Raw genomic sequence first — 19,362 nt, forward strand, 5'->3', positions numbered from 1 at the left:
AATGGGGCCATATATATTTACATGATAAAGTTGATGCGGTCAAATACTTTTGTTAAAACGACTCAGTCCGATATATCGAAAGTACTCAAATTTGTTTACGATTCAATATTTTGAATAAAAAGAGGACATGCTGGTACTTTAAATTGATGTGGAATTTTTTTGTAGTCAATGTGTTCCAATATTGCTTTAATTTGAATTATACAATCCATCGTGATATGTAACTATATGTGATTTACTATGCGGCTATATATATATATTAAGATTTACATAATAAGTGCAAATATGGTCAGTTTTGGTTGATGCTGTCACATATGGTCAGTTTTGGTTGATGCTGTCAAATATGGTCAGTTTTGGTTGATGCGGACAAATAATTTTGTTATATGAGTCAGTCTGAGATATCAAAATTACTGAAATTAGTTTACGATTCAAATTTTGAATAAAAAGAGGACATGCTGGCACTATAAACTGATGCGAGCATAATTTTGTAGTCAGTGTTTTCCAATATTGCTGTCATTTGTATTATACAATCCATCCTGATATAAAAATATAGGTGATTTACTTTACGGCTATTAAGATTTACATAATAAAGTGCAAATATGGTCAGTTTTGGTTGATGCGGGCAAATAATTTTGTTATACCAGTCTGTCTGAGGTATGAAAACTACTGATATTTGTTTATGATGCAATATTTTGAATAAAAAGAGGACATGCTGGCGCTCTAAATTGATGCAAACAAAATTTGGTAGTCATTGTGTTCCAATATTGCTATCATTTGTATTATACAATCCATCCTTAAATAAAAATATCACATAAAAAAGAGCAAATATGGTCAGTTTTGGTTGATGCGGTCAAATATGGTCAATTTTGGTTGATGCTGTCAAATATGGTCAGTTTTGGTTGATGCAGACAAATAATTTTGTTACACGAGTCAGTCTGAGGTATGAAAACTACTGGTATTTGTTTCGGATGCAATATTTTGAATAAAAAGAGGAAATGCTGGCACTCTCAATTGATGCGAAAAAGAAATTGTGGTCATTGATTTATAATATTGTTGTTATTTGTATACTACAGTCCCTATTGACATAAAATTATAACTGAATTACTGTGCAGCTACATAGATCTACATAAAAAAAGCAAATATGGTCAGTTTTGGTTCATGCGGACAAATAATTTTGTTACACGAGTCAGTCTGAGGTATGAAAACTACTGATATTTGTTTCTGATGCAATATTTTGAATACAAAAGAGGAAATGCTGGCACTCTCAATTGATGCGAAAAAAAATTTGTGGTCATTGATTTCCAATATTGTTGTTATTTGTATACTACAGTCCCTCTTGACATAAAATTATAACTCAATTACTGTGCAGCACATAGATTTACATAAAAAAAGGAAATATGGTCAGTTTTGGTTGATGCGGTCAAAGGATTTTATTACACGAGTCAGTCTGAGGTATGAAAACTACTGATATTTGAAATTTGTTTACGATTCAATATTTTGATTAAAAAGAGGATATGCTGGCACTATAAATTTATGCAAACACAATTTTGTGGTCATTGTTTTCCAATATAATTGCTGTCATTTGTACAATCCATCCTTTCCTAAAAATATAACTGTATTTCTGCAGTGTGCGGCTACATGTATATAGATTTACACGATGAAGAGCAAATATGGTCAGTTTAAGTTTAATTTAAAAACATTTTTATTTATAATAGTGGATTGGGAAACAAGTTATTACATTTGGTTAATGAGGTCAAATAATTTTGTTATACGAGTCATCCTGACTCCCGGAATGACAAATGTAAAACACTTCAAATGATAAGACGATCGGCCTAATTTATGTACAAAAATGAACGAAAAACAAATAATTTATGTAACACATCAACAAAAGAAAATCACTGCATTACAGGCTCCTGACTTGGAACAGGCACGTTCATGCAGAATATGGCGGGGTCAAACATGTTTTCTTGATTAAAAATCTGAAATAAGACCAGCAAATAGCTAGTCGTAGAATTTATAAATCAATTCTAACCGTAGAACTGTTCTAGTCGTAGAACTGTTCTAGAAGTAGAACTGACCAAAGATTTGGTCAGTTCTAGGTAGAACTGTCTAAAACTGTTCTAGAATAGAACTATCAGGATCAATTCTAGGTAGATCTATCTAAATCAGTTCTAGGTTAGAACTGTTCTAGCTAGAACTGTCTAAAAGGTGTCAGGCTGACAGTTCTACATACTGTCCTAGAACAGTTCTCCTGACAGATTCTGACAGATTTAATGAGAGGTTAGAAGTGATCTCCACTGTATATGCCCTAAATTTTAGAATTAATTCATACATTCTTGTAGTATTCAAAATTATCAGTAAATTGTGAGTTCTGAAAGGATCACCTGTCTTACACCTTTTATCTGATACCTAAATTACTAAGATATATGACACATAAATTAAGAATTACCTTTATGCCTATAAACTATTTTGTTTTAAACATATACTATATCCGGGCCGCAGCTTGTTTTAATATTCGATGATTCAATGAAAACTATACGAGGATTTTTCTCTCATTTGTTCTAGATAAACATGACATTCATGTACCAAAACATCACCATAATGGAGTATGTTACAACATTTTATGAGCCAACGAAGATATTTCAACTAAACAACATTATAGCCAAGGAATTACAGGTTATAGTATGATCGTTGGCCGTAGGTACGTTCACAGTTAAAACTCTCCTTGTTCTGTCCTTTCTGCGAATCTTAAGGTGTTTACCGTCACAAAACATGAACTTAATCAGTGAAAAAAGAGATGCGACAGCAACCAAAAGGAACGTTCAAACTCAAAAGTCGAAAATAAACTGACAACTCCATGGCTTAAAAGAAAAAAAGACAAACAGACAACCAACAGTAGAAAAAAACTATATTGGATGTGAACTGATTGATATTTTTTATTTGATGCATGGTTTTATTATTATTTGTTATTGGCTTTGAACTAACTTTCAGTAACTGTGAGTACTCAAAGATCGATACTGAGTGTCGTTTTGATGTGTGTATGTATAGATACCCTGTCACGTCCACTACATGTGTTTGTTAAAAGTATTTCTATGAGTTAAGCCATTTGCAACTGACTTTGATAGTTTCATTGTATGTACCACTATACAAGGTTAAGTGGAAGATTGTCTCCTTCAACACGTTTAACCCTGCAACATTCTGCATGTTCATTTGCCTGTCCAAAGTCAAGAGCCTGTGACTTAGTAGTAGTCGTTTATTGCTGAGTAACATATTTGTTTTTCGTTTATTTTGTGTTCATTAATTAGTCTGTTATTTTCTAGTCTGAATGGTTTTACATATGTCATTTCTGGGACATTTTTTAATGACTTGCGGTATGGGTTTTTACATATGTTGAAGGCTATACGACGACCTCTAATTGTTAATATCTGTGTCAATTGGTCTATTGTGTAGAGTTGTATCATTGGCAATCATACCACATCTATAGAAAAATAAAGAATTAGCTCTAACTCCATTAAAAACTGGGAGTGACATCTGGTGCTTCAAAGGGTAAGCAAGGTCGCACAAAGTACATTATCAGAATACAACGTGTTTTTCATGTAAGTACAACCCCGGAGGTTGACTGAACTATTGAAGTTAACAAAAATATAGATTTCAAAATACATGTCTTGTATTATAATGTATGGTAATCCTTATTTTGAAAAACAACTTTGGTAACGTTCTCTGAAATTTGTCGTACCTTTTCGTCCTTTATGAAAATATAATGCATTGTGATGGTATTCTGATATATGTCAAGGTGGGCATACTTATAGTCCCTGTGTTACATTCTCACTCTTTTCCAGGGAGCACAGGTGAGTTAAATGTTCATATTTACTTATACAGTTTTAATTGTAGTTTTCTTATAGTTTTGTATTTTTTAATTGATACACATGCCACATACACCTCACATAATACATTGATATGATTATACTAGATTTATCAACAGTGATGCCTGTCTAAAACAAGGTAAGTTATTATGCAGGTTATGTGTATTTTTCATAAACAATCTAAATGTAAATAAAATGATACGATTACTTGCACTTTGACCTTTTCTCATTTAAAAGCCGCGCTGACAGTGTTGTTTGCTTGTGTTGCATACTAAGACACGCGTGTTTTCAGTAGAATCTTTGAGAGCGAGTTTACAAGAGTAGACTGAAGTTCAAATGGCAGTTTTCTTATTTAGAAATGTTACCGAGTGTGTTTTCCCCCAAGAGGTTGTTGTATTCGATTTTGTTGTTCAATGTAAAATTGTAAAAGTCTTTATAAAGTATTACTAAACATATGTTAATATAGAAAGCTCAATCATGAACAGAAGTCATTAATGTCAGAGATACAACAAAGGATAACATTTTAACAATCTCACTACAACTAAAACTAAACAAGAACAAACTATTTTGTTTTACAAGGGGAGTAACTCTAGTATATAAAGAAAAATCAGTTAATCACTGTTGCTATACATGTACATTATAAAGAGCCAACACGCTATATGCTATATACGCTATATGCGCTTTTCGACATTTTCATATGCATGACTCAATCTAAACATTTTTTTGAAAGCGTATTACTAGGACACGGATTACGATAAAGATATAATTATGTAATTATCACATGTATAAACAGTTTAAGTATTTTTTTACAGACACAGAAATTATTTAGTCTTAAACGAAAATAGTTGATTACTATCCTGATAGTACACTACTGAAGTTAGTATTCTAACCTATCTCACAGTTTTGGCCGGAGTCACCTTCAAGACATTGACAGATATATCCATTAAACACGTCAACGCATGTTGCACCATTCTGACATGGACTAGACGCACATTCGTTAATTTCTGATAAAAAAATAAAAATATACCATTACGTTTTACATTTCATTATCACGTTTAATAGTATCTGTATTTATGTTAGAAAAAAATCAAAGTACGGCGATAAATATTACATGTATTAGTCAAATGATAAAATAACTTTAATCTGAGAATACAAGAAATGCAACCAGTGGGAAAAAGAAGTATATAATTAAGCAATGCAGTGTTACCTGTGAACTGTTAGCACCGTCTATCTATTCGTTTCCCTATGTGCAACCGAAGCGTTTAGTGCATTAACGTTTAATAAATTCAGGTTGAATTTTAAATCCCTTCTTGCAAACTTACAATTCTTTAAATGTTTAACATTTACAACCTTCCAGGAATACATAACACAACAGCCCTTACAAAATTACGATATCTCTTTTCTCATCTGATATGATAGCACATATCTTGTGCTTCCTATCATGATATTAATGATTTATTTTACATGGAAACAAATGGTTATGTAGCTGCGCATTATAGAATGATACGTGATGACCAGATTTGACTCACCGATGATATTCAAGATATGTCGTACTTAAAAGAAGGGAATGTAGATCCTATTGGAACACATAACGTCAATTCTTTGGTGGGTTTTTTTTTTTTATATTTTGTGTGTGCTAAGTTTGACTATTTTCATTTGTGGATATTTTGTATCGTTTCCTGTATGCTTGTCCTCTTTCTCCTTATCAATACCAAGTAAAGACATCAGTTAAAAATTACCTGATCTGCAATTAACACCATGGAATCCAGCCTTACACGAATATGTGTAACCATCTACACCATCCGTACACGTGCCATACTGACACGGGGTACTTGCACATTCGTTTATATCTATTAAAAATATTACAGTTTAACAATAAACGACAATCCTTCTGATTCTTCATTGTAATTGATAATCTTAACTTTTTTAGTCCTTTGCGGTTATATTTCAAACTAAAAATCAAAATAACACAAAATATATTGTGTTTTTGATACTTTTAGCTATCTCACTTATACATATTTGTCTTTCTATGTCTTCCAAATTAACAGCTATAAAATAAAAACACAAATTTTATATAAGACTAGTGATTGATATACGACTACTTTTTTAGTTCAATACAATTTGTTTCCAATAGCTTGATAAGAATACGTTAGAAGTCAAGGCGGGCATACGTATAGTCCCTGTGTTACATTCTCACTCTTTTCCAGGGAGCACAGGTGAGATAAATGCCTATTTTACTTATACAGTTTTAATTGTAGTTTTCTTTTACAAAATTTATTTTTAAATTGATACACATGCCACATACACCTCACAGAATACATTGATATGATTACACTAGATTTATCAACAGTGATGCCTGTCTACAACAAGGTAAGTTATCAATCAATTTTTGTGTATTAGCTCAAATTTTCGTAAACAATGTAATTGTAATTAAATCATATACGATTACTCTCATTCTGACGTTTTCTCATTTAAAAGCCGCGCTGAGAGTGTTGCTTGTTTGGATTGATCGATTGATTGTTGGTTGCTTAACGTCCAGTGGTAAATATTTCATGCATGTTTAGGACGATGTTTGTTTGGAAGGCATGCTAGACTGTGGAAACTTTGAGAACGAGTTTACATGTACAGACTGGGGTTCAAATGGCAGTTCTCCTATTTAGTAATGCTGCCAAGTGTATTTTCTTTTCTCAAAAATCTATTCGATTTTGTTGTCCAATGTAAAATTGTAACATCTATGAAATGTATTCCATCCTTTATGCGCTTTTCGACATTTGCATATACATGGCTCAAACTAAACATTTTTTGGAAGCGTAATACTAGGATACGGATTACAACACAAATGTTAATCATACATTAGATATAAAAAAAACAGCAAATTATTTTAATACACAATTAACAGTAAACGTTGTTATCGATGTTTCAGAATAACAACGAAGTCCGCGAATTTTGAAAAGTATTATACATACTTGTTTCACAGCGAGATCCAGTGTAACCATTTATACAGCTGCATGTAAAATTATCAATACCATCATAGCAAACTCCATGTTGGCATGGCATGCTGGTACATTCATCAATATCTGAAATTTATCATTCGAAAAACGATAAAAGATAGGTCTAAATGAAAAATGTTTACCTTATCAGAATATGCATCTTGTTCATTATCATGGAATCGTTTGTTTTGTTTAAATCGAAACCAAATACAATAACACATTGATAATATGTAAATATATAATGTGGATTCATAATATAATGCGATCAGTTTATTAAGTAACAAATAAAGGAGGTTGGTGTAGGTTGTTTTATGCAATAGTGTGATTCGTTTATTATTAAGGGTTGAAAAGTATTGTTTGTTATGATTTCAACAGGTTCACAGTTGTTTTTTTCCAAAGGTTTTGAAGCTAACAATGGCATTATTTGGGTGTTTAATCGTATGAAACAAAATCTAGAATCTACTTCAATATTTGTAATGACCTTTTAATGAGCTATTGAAGTTTTCTTTGAAAAGTAAAGGGGGTGTTATAAGGCAAAATATGTTTCCTGTTTCTAATTAAAAAAAAACAAGGATTCCGAACATTCGAAAAAAATCATAAACCTCACCTAAGTACATCCTTAACGTAAGATACACAAGATAACATTCCGAAGCGTCCTGTCCAGTTTCAAATTCTTATTTCTCAAGACCGTTAACTAGTGTATGTGAACAAATACAATTGAACAAAAATAAACACATTATAACAAAACAGGTAGATTCTGTGAACAAGTTAACATATATACATGATAAGCATTTTCAAATATATGGAAGACGGGCATGTTAAATTAACAGAAACATAATTGTTGTATGAATATACAGTAACTTCAATTATTTTGCTAAAGAAAGTTTGATTTTTCAAAATTTTGCACCTTCAAATTTCATTTTAATGAATTTAATAAACCATTCGATTTATTAACATTTTGATTTGTAGTGAATACTTTTGGCAATAGAACTTTCTTCCCGTTTTTGAAATAAGAACATTGTAAAAACAATGAAATTCGTCACCTAATAAGTTACAATCACAACTATCACACTTGACGACTCCATATAGACCCATGTCCTCCCACTCGAATCCATTCAACTTAATCTGAGCCATCCAGTCTATTGGCTGGCACCTTACTGTAAGGTGGAGAATTAGAAAATTTAGTTTAAAGTCTTCGGTTTCACCTGACCAGAGATAAACATTTACTTCTACGCTAACCACTACACACCCACAATAAATGTGGTTCTAACTACATACCATTAACTTTAAGCGAGTATACACCATAAAACTTTATCGAAACTATCAACGCCAATTTCACAGTTAGACCATCGCAGTTCAGAGTTACCGCTAACGAACGTCAGCGTTTCTATCCATAGGATAGCGTCCCAATGTCAATATCGCACTCAGCTGGACCATCGCAGTTCTGAGTTTTTCATATATTTCAAATATATTTCATGCAAGCCAATAACTAGTTGTATACAGACACTGGTGTCTATGATTACAATAACATTCATGAGTATTAATACAACGAATGTCTCAAGTTTGAGGGGATAGAAATTAAATGTTGTTCACACTATATGGTAATGCATATCAATTTTAGGAGATTTACTGTCAGTGTGATGCATATTCTGCCTAGGTTTTCTCTGTCATGATTTCCTAATGTATCGGCACTTAAGAGTAAACAACAACGACGCAATTCTTAAATATAACGACTTAAATAATTCAAGTGTGCCATTGTATTTTTCATGAAGTGACAGAAGACATTCACTATGGAGGACCGTTTCAATTTTAATACATGAATCCGATATCATTTTTACAACCTTTGTGAAGATTTTAATCGCTATTATTGATATCAAATCATAGATAAGTCACAACAGTATGCTTCAAAACCAGTATTTTTCTATTTTAACAATAGCTAATGAAGAACTTGTTGTCTTACGGAACTCCCAGTATTTTATTTTTTGCTTTTAGTATACATTTACATAATTTATAAGCTGTTAGAACATACTTGTCTCACAGCAGGATCCAGTAAAACCTTTATTACAAATGCATCGTCCCAAAGATCCTAGTATGTGTATCAAATTGCCATGTCTTCCACATATCATCGACATCTGACACCAGTCTGTAAAATAAATAATCAATTAACATTTGGAGTACCAATTAAATATTAGGCATGTTCATTGTATCCAAGCAATTAATAAATTGGGCCTTTGGTTTTCAATTCCAAATTCTATTACAATTTGTCATGTCATGCATTATGTTGACTTATAGTTGCTAGTGTTTTCTCTGTTGGACGGTTGTCTGATTGTCTTTGAAAAAAAAATGTCCTTTTTGTTTGTATTTTTGAATTTTTTGTTTTATTTGATTTAGTTGTACTGTATTATCAATCACGTTTAAAAACATACTGTTAATACGTTTTATAACGGGGGAATGACCGTTTTGCGAGGATGTTGTTGTCCACCAAGATGTTTTATTTTGATAAAAAAAGTAAAAACTGCTTCTCCCATTTTTGTACAATACATTGTGCAGTTTCAACTTTTCGTACATAATGTGTTGACCAAAGAGAAAATCGTTGAAAACAACAATTTCGAACGAAATAGTCTTTTCAAAGGATAGCATATATCATAAAATATAAAAGATAGCACATCAAAACACACCAGCCAACAAATTTCTGACGTTCCAAAAAAAAAATTGACATACAAAGAAAGACGTACAACAACAAACAACAAATGGTCCAGATAGACTAACCAAAGTGTTTGTCTTTTGTTTGCCGAAGTTTAAGTCACCGCTACTTTTAATGCCCACGTGTATGTCATTCTGTTGGTGCAGGAATCCATGGTTCATAGAAAGAATTAACGACCGAGACCAGGATAAAGTTTGGCATGGTACAGGCACAATGATATAGTGTTGCTTAATTAGTTTTATATCGCCGCTAACCTCTCCCGTTGAATTTTAGACCAACATTCGTAACAATAAAGAAGATACCAGCAGAATGACATACATTTATCAGTTGGTTCGTTATGTCCATGTATGTTTACACCATAGGGGGACTTCATATCAGGGGTGTGGTCTTTAAATGAAAAACTGTCCAGTTGCAATAAGAAATTGACATATGTTTTAATCATTATAATCACGAATTGTTTGCCCGATACAGTGTCTCTACTAACTAGTGGCATGTTTTCGCAGTCTTAATCTTGAGATACTCAAACAGTCATTTAATCTGTATTTTCACTGATTGTGTCCTTTTCCTGGTTGTGAGTTTGATTAATTGACAATAAAAACCGGTGCTGATACATCATTATGATTCAACATTTCCGATAAAGATTAATCAAGGAAAAGTGTATCTGGCGCACAAAATGTATAAACTGTTATTCTAATTTACTACCACTGGGTATCTTTGACTTTGGTTGTTGACATAGCTTATTACGAATTCGAGTATTTCTGCATAATTGGCTGCAAAAATTGAGTTTTCATTGTTTCCGATGTCAATTGAGAAAGTCATACGCTTGAACAATATGTAGTATTTATTATCATTTAATTTACAATTACAGGTACTAACTTTTTAGGACATGACCCCAGATTACCAATATTTATATCTTTATCTTAATATCTCTTCCAGGACACCAGCAATCACTACGTTTCTGGTGTTGCTCAGTCGTTAAATGCCTTTGTTTTTTTTCCTTTTTGTCTATGGCGTTGTCAGTTTGTCTTCGACTTTTGTCTTTGACTTTTGATTTTGAATATTCCTTTGCTATTTTCCGCCTCTCTTTAGGAGAACTACATAAATAAGTTCGAACACGCAGACGTCTTAATATTTTCTGCACTTTGGTCGGGTTTTTGTCTCTTTGACACATTCCCCATTTCCATTCTCAATTTTATTTAGGATATATTACAGTACGTACACAAGAATTCTGAGAGTTTCCAATGGTAAAGTCACTAAATACAGGTTATATAAACCATTGGAATTTGAATTTAAAAATTAAAATGAGTGTTCATATTTCTTCCTGATATTGAAATCATTTAACAGTATTTGATAGCATGTGTCTGAACATAATTGGTGTAAAATTACTAAACTTGTATGGGCTTGTAATAAGAATTTCGTATTTTTGTATGTATCAAAAATAATATACCGATAAAAGTCTTAATATTTCAATACGGAACTCATTCTATTACATATGCAAGAAATCGGTTTGCATTTCCTTAAAAGTCAACATTTCTTGAAAATACAACGGTTTTATATACTAGTAGTCCTGGTAATAATTGAGCTAAATACATTATTATAATCATGATAATATTGATGGACCTACTATGTAAGTGAACGTAAGCAATATTGATATACAGTAACATAAAATTGTTGTCTGAATTACTAGTTAAATAAAACAATGATACAAGACTAAATAGTGTACGCAATACGCGCGTCTTGTCTACATAAGAGTCAGCAGCGGCGTTTGAATGCCATTTATTTAAGATTGGTCGTCTTTTAATTGAAGTCGATTACCGTCACTAGACATCTGTTATCGTCATGCAACTTAATGTGTACAGACTTAGACAGCTGACATAAACAATGTACAACTTACCAGACAGACCCTTCTCCATCAATTGGAAATATATTGTCTGTATGTCGAATATTAAAATGAAAAGTCAAGAGGGAAAATTTCGGATAAAAGAAATTGTCAGGAATCGAAAAATTTAAAGAAATGCCTATTACATAACAATACTTGAATACATATTGCTAGAACGGCCGTAATTTCCCCTCATGTAAATGGTCTTTGTATTTGTTTTATGAAAGTTGTGTTATTCTAAGATATTATATTGTCTGTTATTGATTCAAAGATGTTCTGCCGAAATTTAGATAAAGGAACTAAGGTAGAATAAATTAAATATAAGGAGCAATAACTGTCCCTTTCTAGATTTAGATATTTCAGTTTTACATGAAAAAACCCTACACAAATATTTACGATGAAAGGGACGGTTCTCCGTTCCCTACTGTCAATATTCCTTTTTTGGATGGTGAATTGGTACTATCTTAAGGTGTTTATATATCGCAACTCGTTTGCTATTACTGTTTCTGTAGTGCAGTTATGAATAAAATGAACGTTATCTATGTATAATAGGTAAATTATCAACTAAATGATTTTGCTACCACAAAATTCTTGCAACATTTACTAATGTCTCTTGATGAAAATCAAGGATTTGATACAAAAATCTAGTTGTATCCGTAGAAATCATTTGACAAGAGGAATAGATTACCATATGTTTTTCAAAGATGATGTTGTTTACCGATCCCGTAAATATAATTACGATCCCGGTAAATTTATCGATCTTTTAAATAAAGTTATTCTAAAAGGTTACAAATCATTTAAATATTTTAGATGAAAATATTTTTTTTTTAATTTCAACAGAGTAAACTGTTGTGAAAGTTTACTATTGTGAATTCAAACCAAATACTTACCTGTCAAATCCGCTTCCTCGATAAGGGGAAGTAAAACGCCGCCTGTAGTAATAAAATGTAATTGCCTTTAACAAATATTGTGATTGATAATGTTTTAACAGGACATAGGCTACATGTTCGCAAACTTTAAATTGCAATGAATATTGCTCAGTATTAACATATATTGTTTTTTTTTCTCGTCCCTTGGGTTTTGTTTAAAATAATACTGCGGTGTTCCTCTTTGGTTTGATGGATTTTTAATTAAGTAGAACATGGTCAATATTTGTCTAACCACAAATTGCAAGATTTTTGTTTTTTTTAGATGTCATAACACTGACTAATCTTACAACCTACTCAATACTTTGTTAGTCTTCACTTGATGTGACTTTGAAATGTTTCCGTGCTAGTATTTTTTCTTAAACCTTTGTGAGTCCCTTGTATGCAATAAAAACGATTTGTTATCATCACATCCTGTAATTTTATGTTTAGAAAGGATGTGTCTTATAATTCAATGACACAGCAACCAAACAACACAATCAAAACACAATTTAATGTGTCAAACATTTTACTTATCAATTGCAGCAAAACACAAGTTGATAAGGATATTTAAATTTAAAAACAATGGTAAAACTCGACAGTTGATAATTTACATCATTAACTTATTAGTTGAACATATTGTGCAAAACATTTTTACTCTTTACAGTTTCTCACTATAGTTTCAGGGAAATAAAGGTAAACACATGATACAAATTGTCTTGCAACAGCATTACATTTCATCTGTGGTCAAAAGACAATTTTAGACATAATGATTTGTAGATTTAATTCTACAAAACGTGTTTGCTTTCCGTAGCTCCACTCTATTAAAGTATTTTGAAGAAACAAATCGTGAAAAAAAGGACGACAGTAATACGCCTAGTGTAAACAGTCACAAAATGGACCAATTAAATATTTCGGCTGAGTTGAGTAATTTAAAGATAACCTTTTGAATATAACTTTTAATGTATACAAATTTTCCTGCTGTAGTTTCCGCAAATTGCAAGAAAACGAGTTAAAATCACAAATTCACGGTATATAGATAGAAACCGATCTACTCATTGATTAAATACAGGGTCAGGTGTGCTCTTACTGTTGTAGTGTTGAGCTGAAAACCAAAATCTATTTACAAACGTTTTGAAACAAGATTCCCTAATCTGGTTTTACGAGTTGAGAAGTTATTTTTAAGTTAGCGATGCAGAGCAACAACATGACCAATATATTTCAAAACGGATAGAACACCGGACTTTTTACCATGATATTGTTTACCGATCCCGTAAATTTAATTACGATCCGGGTAAATTTATCAATCTTTCAGGTTAAAAATATTTTTTTTTCACTAACAACAGAGTTATCTGTTGTGAACGTTTACTATTGTGAATGAAAACAAAATACTTACATGTGAATACCGCTTCTTTGATAAGGAGAGGTAAAACGCCGCCTGCAGTATTAAAATGTAATTGTCTTTTAAGAAATATTGTGACTGATAATGTTTTAACAGGACATAGGCCACATGTTCGCCAACTTTAAATTTCTAAGGAATATTGCTCCCTATTAACACATATTATTTGGTTGTTTTTCTTTCCCATCCCTTAGGTTTTGCTGCAAAATATACTGCGGTGTTCCTCTTTGGTTTGATGGATTTTCAATTAAGTAGAACAATGTCAATATTTGTCTAACCACAAATTGCAAGATTTTGTATTAAGATGTCATAACACTGACTAATCATACGACCGACTCAATACTTTGTTAGTCTTTACTTGATTTGACTTTCAAATGTTTCCGTGCAAGTTTTTTTTCTTAAACCTTTGTGAATCCTATGGTTGCTTCGTCATCTAGTGATCTTTGGTAGATAGATGTTTAAAAATTAAAACAAATCTATATTTTTTTTGAACTGTTCGTCTTGAATAGATGAGGATACAGCGACCATTTAAAAATAATGACTCTTTAAGGCTAAAGATTCGATGTTCTTTCTACGAGTATGTATGAGATTGTGGAAAAACTACAGTACAATACAAAAAGATGCATTCAAGTCATTATCCTGATTAATCACTAATATACTCCACACCACTATCAAACACATTACACTTATATATACGTATATAAATATAATATGATATAAATACGACATGTAACACATTTCATTTCACTAATATGATTACGAACATGAAAAATCTGTTTATCCGTTCATAAAATTATGCTGCATTGTAAATAAGTAAACACAACTTACCATAAATTAATAAATTCATTTCAATAGATTTCAATATACGTAGATTTCTACGAACATGTCTTACTACGATAAGAGAAGTCATGAAATGTGATAAGAGTGCAAGAGCTATCAATCTATAAACATTGTGTTAAACCGTTTATTGGACTAATGATTTGTATATTCATCACACAATATTCTTTAAAAACAATATGTGTGATAAATAAATAAAAAAAACATGTATACCTATATTGTCTGTAACTAGTAGTCTAATTTATTAAGGTTTTATCAGAATATAGAGGACGACGATAATTCGCTTGCAATTACTAACATTTCACTTGTTATCTTTAACGCACATATGTTGTTCTGTTGAATTTTATAGATCACGATACATAATTTGAATTATGTAGAAATTTTTGCTTCACACAGTCAGGATTCTACTCCGTCGAAATTATTTCCCCATTACGCCACCTAATGTTTTCAATTATAAAAATGGAAGCCATTGCAGCGATGATGCGCTGTCAATTTTGCTCTTGAAAACCGATAAACTCAAGCCACATAGCAGCTTTTCGATCCTTTTATGACAGTTGTATTTTAAAACACATAATGTATACTAGCTGTTTAGCATCATGTAATGTACGTTCAGGCCTTTTGTCAACTAAAAACTATTGTCTAATGTGTTATCAGGGGAAATTTTCGAAAAGCCTAAAAAAAACAAAAAGAAATCAATTCAAATATTTCGTGTGAGGGCACTTACTACCTTTTATAGCACACACATATAATGATTTTATTTAAAGTTATGATAAAAAAAGGTCCACAAGAAAAGTCTGTCGTCACGGTGTATTTGGAAAAAATATGAATGGGTGTTAGTGAAGGATGTGTCCGGCTTTCTGTTGTGTAAGTACATTTCATGAATAAAAAAACGTATATGCCTTAATTTTTAATTGAAGAATGACTGAATGAAAATTTCATATTATACAAGTAAGACATTCACCTCAAATTTAACATTTGTAATAGAACTACACATTAGAAATGTATTTCACTTGACCCATATACTTTTTTTCAGTACTGTATTTTTTTTTAAATTTTGTAGATCAACATTTAGACTAAATATGTAAAAGCAGTAAGATATTGAGCGATATGACGTATCAAGTGTTTTTGCTTTATTTGTTTTCAAGACAGTCAGCCCAAACGTATCTAAACATAAAATTGTGTACTCGACTTTCTCTTTTTGATAAGATTATTGCTCATTATTTGGATTTTTACCCCAAAAACTCTTTCCGGGAGCAGAGATAAAACTTATTGCTTTAATAGAAATATCAATTAAGTATTTTTCATTGGAATTTACTAAGTTGGCATGTATGATTATGCACATTAAGAATCCACATATATTTGTAACTAACATAATCGACTTTGTTTATGAAAATTTGTCTTTAATTTAAAACATTACAAATATAGCAATGCTCGTTACTTTGAATTCTGTATAAACTATAAAGCCCATAGAATGAGATGTAAACAATTCAAATATACCAATTTGTCCATTTTAAAATGAAAAATATAAAAAATAAATCCCTCAGACAACATTGAAATTAGCATCTTTTGGCTATATGATTTAGATTTTTGTGTAATATAGGTCCAAACGTTCAAACGTATATATTACATATCCCTGGCTGTCAAACGTTTAGGTTTCGGCGTTTTCAATGAGGGTTAATCAGGGAAATCGTTTCAAATAAACGTTATTTCTAAAGTGTTTATTTCATGTACCAGTCCTGGTGGCGAAGGAAACAAAAACTCGATATCTAGAGGACAATCCTTTATGAATCAAATTAAGATAACAATTGTAAATGTGGTATGGTTTTCAATAAGACAACTGTTCAGCATAATCCATAACGCTAAGTTTTACCAACTAGAGGTTAAAGTACTGTCTTTAACTATGATTAAAACCAAAACCGTTTAGCCAGGTACACATGGCCCCGTATACGTACGGAACAATACAAACGAAAAAATCTAACCAAATGATTTAGGTCAGAACAATGAACAAACAATAAATTATGGAGTACACCGACCACTAAATTACGTGTCCTTGGATTTCAACAGACTCATATATTATTGCGGGGTTCAATATATGTTTTGGTGCAAAACCATCAACTAAGTTTCAAAAGTGGAGTTACAGCACAACATAATTACAAACTTTAAAATTCATCTTGAAATTCGCTTGACTAATCAAATTGGCAGGCAGCACAATAACAAGTAACATATAGATACAAAGAAGCGATCAAGTTGTATCAATATCCCTAATCAGGTCCTAAATATAATTCGATAATTTTTCATCTCTATCAGTTATATTGGACATTTTTCTTTATTTTGTTAACAAGTAACAAAAGTAATCCATGTGTGTGCTGATTTGAAGATGACCATATAATAAAGGTGTACAAATTATGGAGCTAATGTTTAGAAAGAACTTAAAATCCAGGGGACCTTTATTTGTTAAAAATATTTTTTTTTAACTCAATCCAAAACATAAACGGTTTTTCGGGGTTTGCCTAATTACGTGATTTTTTTAAAAGAAATATTTGATCTATTAATACGGTGTCCTTCTCGCTACATAGCTCTCTTTGCTGACGCGACAATGTTCGTATCAATATCTCATTTTGACTTTTGACATATGTTTGCACGATGACTAATTCAAGCTTCTACTTTGATAATGCAAACGTGTTTAGAATAAGTAATATTTCCTCAGTTTGATTGTTAACTGTGAATTGAGAAGGAAAAATAATTTTAAGTAAAACATAAAGATATCAATGTAGATAACGGCCTAAACCTACTTTTGTCGGTCGATTATTTTAATCCTTATATTTTGTTATCATTTTTGCGGAAAGTAATGCTTTATTTTGAAAACAAACATATGCGTTCGGCAATCTGATTACTTTTTTCTAGATTCACAACACACACTATAACTTACCGTTATTATATTTTTTGTCATGGGTTTAGAACAAACGAAAAGTACGTAGTTTACCAAAACGGTATACACTGATATCTTTATTGTTTATAGAGAGACACACATAAACTCATCATAGATATCATACAAACAAGTAAGTTTAATTCTAAGTTCAATACACCCTAACCGTTCTTCATATTGGTGTTAACGGAAAACAATTGTATGTCTTTTAAGCATTGTAACAAGAATATGATTATATTATGATGTATATCAATGTCAGCGTACGGTTTTCAAATATAACATATCTTTATGTATGAATAACCCCGAAGTTCGAGAAGTTATTTAATATTAAACAAGACAGATAAAGGACTTTGTTACCACAAGTAAATAAAAACTTTCACCAAATTCTTCCATACATACAAGTATTTGGTTAATGAATTTTGCTGTTCATGTAGAAGTCTTAATATAAAGGGTTATCAGTTTCTAAATGTTACGATGATATTGTTTATAAAGCACGTTAATTTAGATATGATCCATGTAAAATCATTGATACTCTAAAAAACTTAGTTTTAAAGGTCATCAGTTTAACCATGTAGTGAAATTTTAAAGTATTGTTTTTTATCAATACTAACATTGATTTGGTGTTTTATAAACTACAATATGATTATGTATCCCTACATGTACTCATAATCAAACATTCGGTCAATACTGGCATTCAGGCAAATATATTCTGCCCCGGTGTGACACGATTGTTTGATGTTTTTCATAAATATTGGTTCTGCCATTTTTTTTTCAAATTGAGTGTCAGCCACAACAGATAAATCCATCAACTGCTTTCTTATAATGTTCATCACCGAGATATCAGAAGATTTTTATACAGCTTCTTGTTTGGAATCAAGTATTTTAATTCCTGGAACATTATACTTAACATCTACACACAACGATATGTGACGAATCTGAATCTGTAAATCCCGAGTTGCAATGTCTTTAATTACAAATTTTAATTGCATTAAATTTGTGTCTTGAAAAATGGAAAATCAGCAATCTGATTCATCGGCAGTCATAGTTTGTGATGGGGATGTCGATACGTCGTTTAGTAGGAGTAAATATACAACTTTAGACATTAACTTGATTTTTATTATTTTCTACAAAAACAATAAATGTTTAAAAGTTATCAACATTACATTTACACAATTTTAAAACTGAGAATGATTTTTCATATTCGCAAATGCATGATAGAAATGGCAATATTTGCCTGCTGTGTAGTAGAACTACTCATACAACTCGGGTAAGGATTAATGACCAAAATTTGAAATTTGTTTATATAAAGAATTTAAAAAAGATAGACGGAAACCGTAAACAGACAAAGTAATGCGTAATACAATAACAATATTTTAACTTTGGTGACCTGATTAAAACTGTAAATTGCCTATTCATTAGAGGTATTGGCCTAAACAAAATGTTTAACTGTTTAAATAATATTTCGATTTTTATTTTTTTAAAATAGCTTCTCCAATATGTTCCTCAGGCAAAGTTCCCCAAAGATGGATTTGGCAATTTTTTTTTAGGAATTTTATTGTCACATAGCATCAACTAATTAATTAAACTAAAAGTATTCCTCGTTGAAAATTGTAAAGAATCAAACAAAAAATCAGTAAGCGGGTGTCTAGATGCAAGTCTATGTAAACAAAAATGTTACACATAATCCTCTATAATTTTGAAATGAAGCGTTTTTTATTAGATTTTAACACCAAGTGTCCAAATTTGGTATCACAAGTAATTATCAAAGTATTAACAAGTATTTTATACTGTTTTTAAATTTTGTATGGTCGATTCAAACGTTTTACCAATATCTTTAGACTATAAACAACAGGCACAATTCC

This window comes from Mytilus californianus, unplaced genomic scaffold (genome assembly GCF_021869535.1).
Source record: "Mytilus californianus isolate M0D057914Y unplaced genomic scaffold, xbMytCali1.0.p SCAF_12, whole genome shotgun sequence".
NCBI lineage: Eukaryota > Metazoa > Mollusca > Bivalvia > Mytilida > Mytilidae > Mytilus > Mytilus californianus.